The following is a 7,602-nucleotide window of genomic DNA, read 5'->3' on the forward strand; positions in this document are numbered from 1 at the left end:
TGGCATTAAAGTATGCCACTATTTCAGCTTTCTCTTCGTCCAAGTCATCTTCCTTCAATTCAGTTGTGAGGGTGGCTTCCAATGGGTCTTTCATAGAATCCTGCACAAAATTACACACAAGAGAATCCACAGCATCAATTCTAAAACTGTTATCCGTGTGCAGTGTGTGCTTAAGAGCATTAAACACGTCAAAAGCAATTTCTTCCTCGCCCACTCTCAATCTCATCTTCCCTTCTTGAACATCAATCAGGTCCTTGCCAGTCGCAAGGAATGGTCTCCACAGAATTAAGGGCATTTCTATATATTCCTCCATGTCAAGTACTACAAAATCTGCAGGAAATATGAATTTGTCCACCTTCACCAGGGCGTACTCTACGACTCCTCGCAGGTATTTGACATATTTGTCTGCTAGTTGCAAGGACATCCTTGTTGGCTTAGGTTTTCCTAATCCGAGTTTCCTGAATACAGATAACGGCATAAGATTAATACTCGCACCAAGATCACACAAAGCTTTATGAAAAAGAATATCACCAATCAAGCAAGGAATAGAAAAACTCCCTGGATCCTTAAGTTTCCGTGGAATCTTGTTCTGCACCAAAGCTGAGCAATTTTCAGTTAGATTCACCGTCATGTGATCCCACAACTTTCTCTTGTTTGCTAAGATGTCCTTCAGAAATTTATCATAGCTTGGCATTTGCATCAGAGTATCAGCAAAGGGAATATTGATGTGCAATTTCTTGAATACTTCAAAAAACTTACCGAATTGCGCATCTAATTTCGCTTTTTTTAATGCTGCAGGAAAAGGTGGAGGGATGACAATTTTAGATTGTGCAGTGGGTGCTGGTGTAAAGTTAGAAGACTTACCTTTTGATGACTCAGTCTGTTCATCCAGTCCTTGATTTTTTCATGTCCCTCTAGATTCTAATATTTTTCCACTATTCAACTCGATGGCCTTCACTTGCTTCTTTGGATCGGTCTATGTGTTACTTGGCAAGGTGCCCGGCTCTTTACTTGCTATCATTTTATCTAACTGTCCAATCTGATTCTCTGTTCCCTTTATAGATGCATCTTGATTTTGGAGTCTAGTTTCAGTAGATGAGATGAACTTAGACATCATCTGCTCCAAATTGGACTTTTCTTCTCTCGGAGGGGCAGATCTGTACATTGGTTGTTTCCCATATGGTTGTCCTCCCTGTGGTTGATTTTGGCTGTTTTGACCACCCCATGAGAAGTTGGGGTGTTGCCTCTATCCAGGAATATATGTGTTTGAGTACGGATCATTCCTTGGACGGTTTTGGACTCCCATTTGATTCACTGGTGCCCCTTCTTGCACATAAAAAGGACCACTATCTTGACAGTCCTTAATATAGTGTTCTCCTCCGCATTTTTCACAAAATATCTCTTGCAGACGCATGGCCGTGCCACCCATATTCAAACCATCCAGTTTCCTGTTCAAGACATCAAGTTGTGCAGTAATAGCGGAAAGGTCAGTTACCTGGTGAACTCCTGCACTTATTCGCTGGTTGTTCCTTTCAGATTGAGGATGATAGCTGCTAGTAGCAATTTCCTCCTATAACTCGTATCCTTCCTCAGCAGTTTTTCTCAAGAGGTTTCCACAAGCAGCAGCAGCATCTATCATAGTACGATTAGGAGTAAGCAAGCCATAGTAAAGGTTTGAACAACTAACCCAAGTGGCAGTTCGTGATGAGGGCATCTTCGTAATAGATCTTTGGAACGCTCCCATGTTTCATATAAAGACTCCTGCTCAAATTGAACAAATGTAGTGATGTCTGCCCGCAGCTTCATGGTCTTAGATAGGAGGAAAGTATTTAATGAGAAACGCTTTCGCCATGTCCTCCCATGTGGTAATCGAACCTACTGGTAAAAAATTTAACCATGCTTTAGCTTTGTCACGTAAAGAGAAAGGAAATAAACGAAACCTAATAGCATCATCAGAAACTCCATTAAATTTAAAAGTATCGCAAATTTCAAGAAAATCTGCGATGTGCGTGTTTGGGTCATCTACTGTAGATCCTCCAAACTGGACTGTATTTTGAATCATCTGAATTATAGCTGGCTTGATTTCAAAGTAGTTTGCCCGCACAATAGGCCTCACAATGGTGGGGCGTGCTCCATCCAAAGAAGGTTGGGCATACTCTAGCATCGGTATGCGACGTGGCATCTCAACATGTCTATCATCATGGTGTCCCTCCTCATGCTCGTGCTCGTGCCTCTCCATCAGTTCCTTCAGTCTCTGCCGGTGTCTTCTCCTGCGAAAAGTTCTTTCAATTTCAGGGTCGAACTGCTCAAGCTCCACGTCAAGTGCCTTTGGCATGCACTGAAAGAGATATATGTAATAGAATATGGAGTGTTAATTTAATAAAAATGAAACAATGCTAAAGAAAATAACTAAAACTAAAATTGTGAATTAACAGTTCCCGGAAACGGCGCCAAAAACTTGATCGAGCAAAAATTGCACTATGGAATCCTCAACAAAAAATATGGTTTTGAATGCTCGAAAATTAATCGCAAGTGCACGATGTCAAGTAATAGTATAATATATGAGAGTACGAGTATCGTTCCACTGGAGACTGTATTTGACAATTATTATTTCCAGTTATCAAATCTTTAGCAACGAAATTTGAATGGTTGTTTATTACTACTATGCTCAAATAAACATGCAAATAAAAAGGTACAGGAATTAAATAATGAAATATAATATCTAAAATGGTTGATTAAAATTCAATGAGAAGTGAATTTGTTGGGAATTTCAGTTCACCTACCCCTCGTTCATTAATTAATTCGTTCAATAGTGATTTACGCTTCCGACGGGATTTCATATTCGATTGAACACGCCCTTTCGAGCTATGCCAAACTAACTCTACTCAATGAAGTAATTAAATATCTTTAATTATTTATCAAGAGTGAATCGCATATCGATCTATGAAATCCCCTAGTTTTTGTCCTACCAGACTATGACTATCGGCGTGTATCCAATTTCATATGTCAATGTAAATTGTAGATCCACGGACTATGCTACTCGTTCTTATCAAAAGCTATTCTCTCGAACTCACACGCAATATTAGATTATTATTAAAGTTAGCTATTCTTTAATAATGATAATGAAAACAGTAACACAATCACGAATAAACCAACAATTGAAATATGAATTAACTAAATCAGATTTCGGGGTAGAATCCCCTTAAATCCCAACTAATATTTAAGTTTAGCTACTGGTGTTCATAATGAAAATAAACGAAACAATGTTTAAACGATGAATACTAAACAAGAAAAACTAGACTTGATGAAAAATGCGAAGAACGATGCCCGGTAATCTGCAAATCTTCAACTCCAAGCGCCAAAAAATCTCCAAGGCTTCTTGTGGCTCTCAATAATGTCTGAATATCCTCCAAAACGTCCCCCAATCCCTTCCATATTCTCTTCCCTTCAGAAATAAGGGAAGAAATCGCTAAAGAAATCTTTCCATTCTTAGGTGGCGCTCGGGCGGTAGAATATTACCGCTCGAGCGCCACACCCTCTGTAATCTTTCTTGGGAAGTGCGGCACTCGCGCTCGGGCAGTAGAATTTCACCGCCCGAGCGCCGAGTCTTCTGTACATCAACTCTTCGGAAGGCTTTTGTCGCGCCTGGGCGGTAGAATATTACCGCCCGAGCGCCATGCTCTCTGGACTTCAGTTACTCTATTCGCTTCTCGCGTCCGAGCGGTGTAAAATTACCGCTCGGGCGCCAGCTTTTCTGCCCGTTGTCTTCTTGGCTTGCACCTTTTGTCCGATCTCAGTTTTCCGTTCATTTTTCCTGCAAATTCGTCACGCACAAGTGAGACAGGATCATATTCGTAGCTTACTCTAAAACGAACAAAATTTAAATGAAATATACGTATGCACGATGCAAACACACACAAAATTAATGCGAAAAAAACATGTAAAAACTACCCCTACCACCCGTCCTTCAAAAAAAACATCATCATATTCACCACTTAATAAAAACATACATATACGTAACTTTTTCCTTAAAACCAAGCATGCACTGTATTTATCATAATTACATAAAACGTGATGCATAAACATTTAAAACATGATAAAATGTGCTCATGGCTCTGCCAAAACCAAAATCTCATCCAGGTGCAAAATGACCATTTTGCCCTCTAAGAAACACAAAATGACCATTTTACCTCTGGACCTCTAAATTTCGATCCAAGCTTACTGAACTCCTTAAAACGTATTAAAACATATTTTTAAGCATTCATAGACATAACTCGAGCCCGTTACAAAACTTCATCGATTCGTTTTAAAACTTGGACCGGGGTTCCGGTTTTAAACCGAATCAACCCTAAACTTAACCGAAATTTTCCCAACTTTTTCCCATAACTAATAAACATCTAAAATGTCCTAAAAACTCCGTCCCTTAGACACTCGAATCATACCCTGAACGTCTGCTGGAAATTCCAGCCATTGACAAGCTCGACCCTAATGCAACCCATGCTCCAAGATTCGGTCCTAGATTGCACCTAACGTGACCAACCTCTAACCAACCACACCTAGGCCACCCTAGGCTCCTTCTAGACCTGCTAAACCCACAGCTGCACCACCAAGCAACCCGCAGCTCTAGGCCGATCGCAACTCTAAAAAAAAACGTCCAACTCGAAGCCAACCCCTACCCTCTCGATCAACCGCACTTGGGGCTAGTTCCAGCACGTGTTGAACCCTTCCAAGCCTTGTCTCAGACCCACCAGGGTTTGGTCTAAGGCTCGGCTAGGTCCTTGCATTGCTAGTTGACCCCTTCACGCCATTTTTTCCAAGAACCGAGCCATCCTATAGACACACTCCTCTCGACTCTTCAACCTGCAGCCACCAGCAACCAATTCTAATTCCCAAAACAATACCTTGTCATCATGTTCAGCCCCTTAACAACCAAAAACCGTAGCCCCTTGCACAACATAAAACAAAACGTGAGCATCATGCAAGAAACCGAAATTTTTTCGTGTCAAACTCTTCTAACATGCAAGCATGATGTATCGAAGAATTCCCATACAAATATATTGAAGTCAGCATATTTATGACGTGTATGAAGAGAAAATAAAAATTCAAGCGTGCCTTGAAGAATTCTACGCAAGAACGTCGAAGAACGAATGTCGAGGAAGCGCCGGAGAATTTTATCTTGCAAGAGATGCTATGGCTGAAGCTTTCTTGGGGTTTGGTTGCTGTAACAGAGGGAGTACTGAGTGGAGGGGGAAGGTGTCGGCTGGTGAGATAATTTTAGGTTAAGGGAGTGATTAAGAAATTATTTAAAATACTAATGTATCCACTAATGGGCCCTAGGAATTTAAAAAAAGGTTCCAAGCCCAATAAGCTTAAATGTAGGCCCATTAAGTCCAAACACACTTCCAGAAAATATTTTGTTTTGGTAAGTTTTTGAAAATATTAGCCGAACCTTTAAAAAATCTCTCGCTTCAATAAAATTTGCGTACCGCTGAAAAATATGCTCTGACGGGTAAAAATACCTAACAAAGCCCGTTTCTTGAAAAATACATTTAAAAGACCTTGTGTTAATTAATAAAAATTAACCATATAATTAAAATAATTTTCCTGATAATTCCCCGGTCTTCGTTCCTCGTTCGGGCGTGAAATGCAACTTAAAAATCATAGTGCATAAACTTTTAAAATTTCGTGAAATAAATCCTATCATGCAATTATTATGCATAAAATTCATAAAAAAAAATTACACACATAATTAAATAAAATCTTAGATTGCATACATTCAGGTTACGTGAATTAAATTCCTGAACCTTACAACTTCTCCTCCCCCATAAATAAAATTTCGTCATCGAAATTTAGAACTTACCGAATAACTCCGGGTAGTGACTCCTCGTCTCGGTCTCCCAAGTAGCCTCTTCTTCGGAATGATTTAGCCACTTGACCTTGTCCATTTGGATCACCTTGTTCCGGAGCCTCTTCTCCTGTCTGTCCAGTATCTGTGTGGGTCTCTCTTCGAATGACAGGTGCGGTGTCAGTTGAAGTGGCTCATACTTCAACACATGCGAAGGATTCGACATGTACTTCCATAGTATGGAGACGTGGAACACATTATGAACTCCCGCCAAATTCTGTGGTAATGCAACTCTGTGTGCAAGTGTCCCAACTCTCTCTAGGATCTCGAATGGCCCGATGAATCTAGGGCTGAGCTTGTCCTTCTTCCAGAACCTCATCAAACCTTTCATCGGTGTGACTTTCACAAAAACATGATCCCCTACTGCAAACTCAAGATCTCACCGCCTCTGATCTGCATAACTATTCTGACGGCTCTGAGCGATCCTCATCATGTCTCGAATCCTGCCCACTAACTCTGGTGTCTGCTTGACAATGTCCAGACCTGTCACGCCCCGTGTCCGAAGCGTCGTCGACATCCGGCATTGTTTAACAATTACTTGAAAACAATTAAGCCTCGTATCGAAATGCCAAATAAACAGTCTTTTTTCATAAATAAAACATTGTCTTTACATTGACAATAGAATAAAAACTACATCAGAGTTTCCGAAACGAAACAGAAGAAAAGAATAAAAATCTCAATTCTTGGACTTTTCTTTCGATCACAACCACCAGAACGCTTCATGTTCCTCCTCGTTCAGTTGTTCTTCATTCTTATCTAAAATTTGTAAGGGGTAAGTGTTTTGGGAAACACTCAACAAGTGGAGGTCGATCGATTTCTAATGATACATATAGAACTTAATCTTTAAAGCATTTCTTTAACAAACTTTCAAATCGTATTATTCTTAACTTATCATAACAGAAATGAATCGAATATGAGGCATAAGTTATCAGACGATTCAGAGCAGTTCAAAAGCAAATTTAGATCATTTCAGAACAATTCCAAAATAGACACAACACTGTTAATCATCTCATTTCCATGGTCAAATTGTCCCCAATATGTTAGTCCTCTAAGAGATGAGGCCAGAACATGGTTTTATACGCATCAATGGGGGCCATACATAATTAAAATTCTCGTCCCATTTCAAATCAACTTGTAACAGTGCACCACAGAGTTTAGACTTTTATCGAAAAGAACTTATCAGAAATTCAGACGGATACAGCGGAATCAAAAAATTTCGAAGAACAGACAAAGAAACATATCATCGATCGAAAATTTTAAAATAATAGACTATGATTCTCGAAAATATGGACACACATACAAGCATGTCATATTATTTATATACAAAGTTTAAAATACAAAAATATACGTAACAAAAACACACTTACAGTTCTTGAAGTTACGGTCCGAACGTGCGGAGCTTGGTGGAACGAAACCTGCTGAATTTTGGTCGAGTAATGATCGAACCTAGACAGAATCTTCTCGTCAATGTAGACAGCACTTCACAACGCTTGAAACGCCGGAACAACTTCCCTTCTTCCTTTTTGCAAGCGACGGTCGAGAGGTGATTTTGGAGGGGAAAGGAGCCGATTTTCTTGCTGAATTTTTGAGTGCATTTTCTTTAACATGTTGGGTGTATTTATAGTTAAATTTGTTACCTTTCCTTACCCTTTTGGCCGTCCACCTTGTTTCCCAAGTAAGGGAGTAATTGTAGTCAA

At 39.8% G+C, this 7,602-nt stretch overlaps 1 non-coding gene across 1 annotated transcript; it reads left to right on the forward strand.

Annotated features, from left to right (window-relative positions):
• The first annotated feature begins 1,696 nt into the window (after window positions 1-1,696).
• On the forward strand, window positions 1,697-1,802 carry LOC142519956 (small nucleolar RNA R71). The gene has a single exon (XR_012813841.1). It is a non-coding gene; the product is annotated as a small nucleolar RNA R71 (small nucleolar RNA).
• The last annotated feature ends 5,800 nt before the right edge of the window (window positions 1,803-7,602 follow it).

The sequence above is a fragment of the Primulina tabacum genome, chromosome 11 (genome assembly GCF_025594145.1).
Source record: "Primulina tabacum isolate GXHZ01 chromosome 11, ASM2559414v2, whole genome shotgun sequence".
Classification (NCBI taxonomy): Eukaryota; Viridiplantae; Streptophyta; class Magnoliopsida; order Lamiales; family Gesneriaceae; genus Primulina; species Primulina tabacum.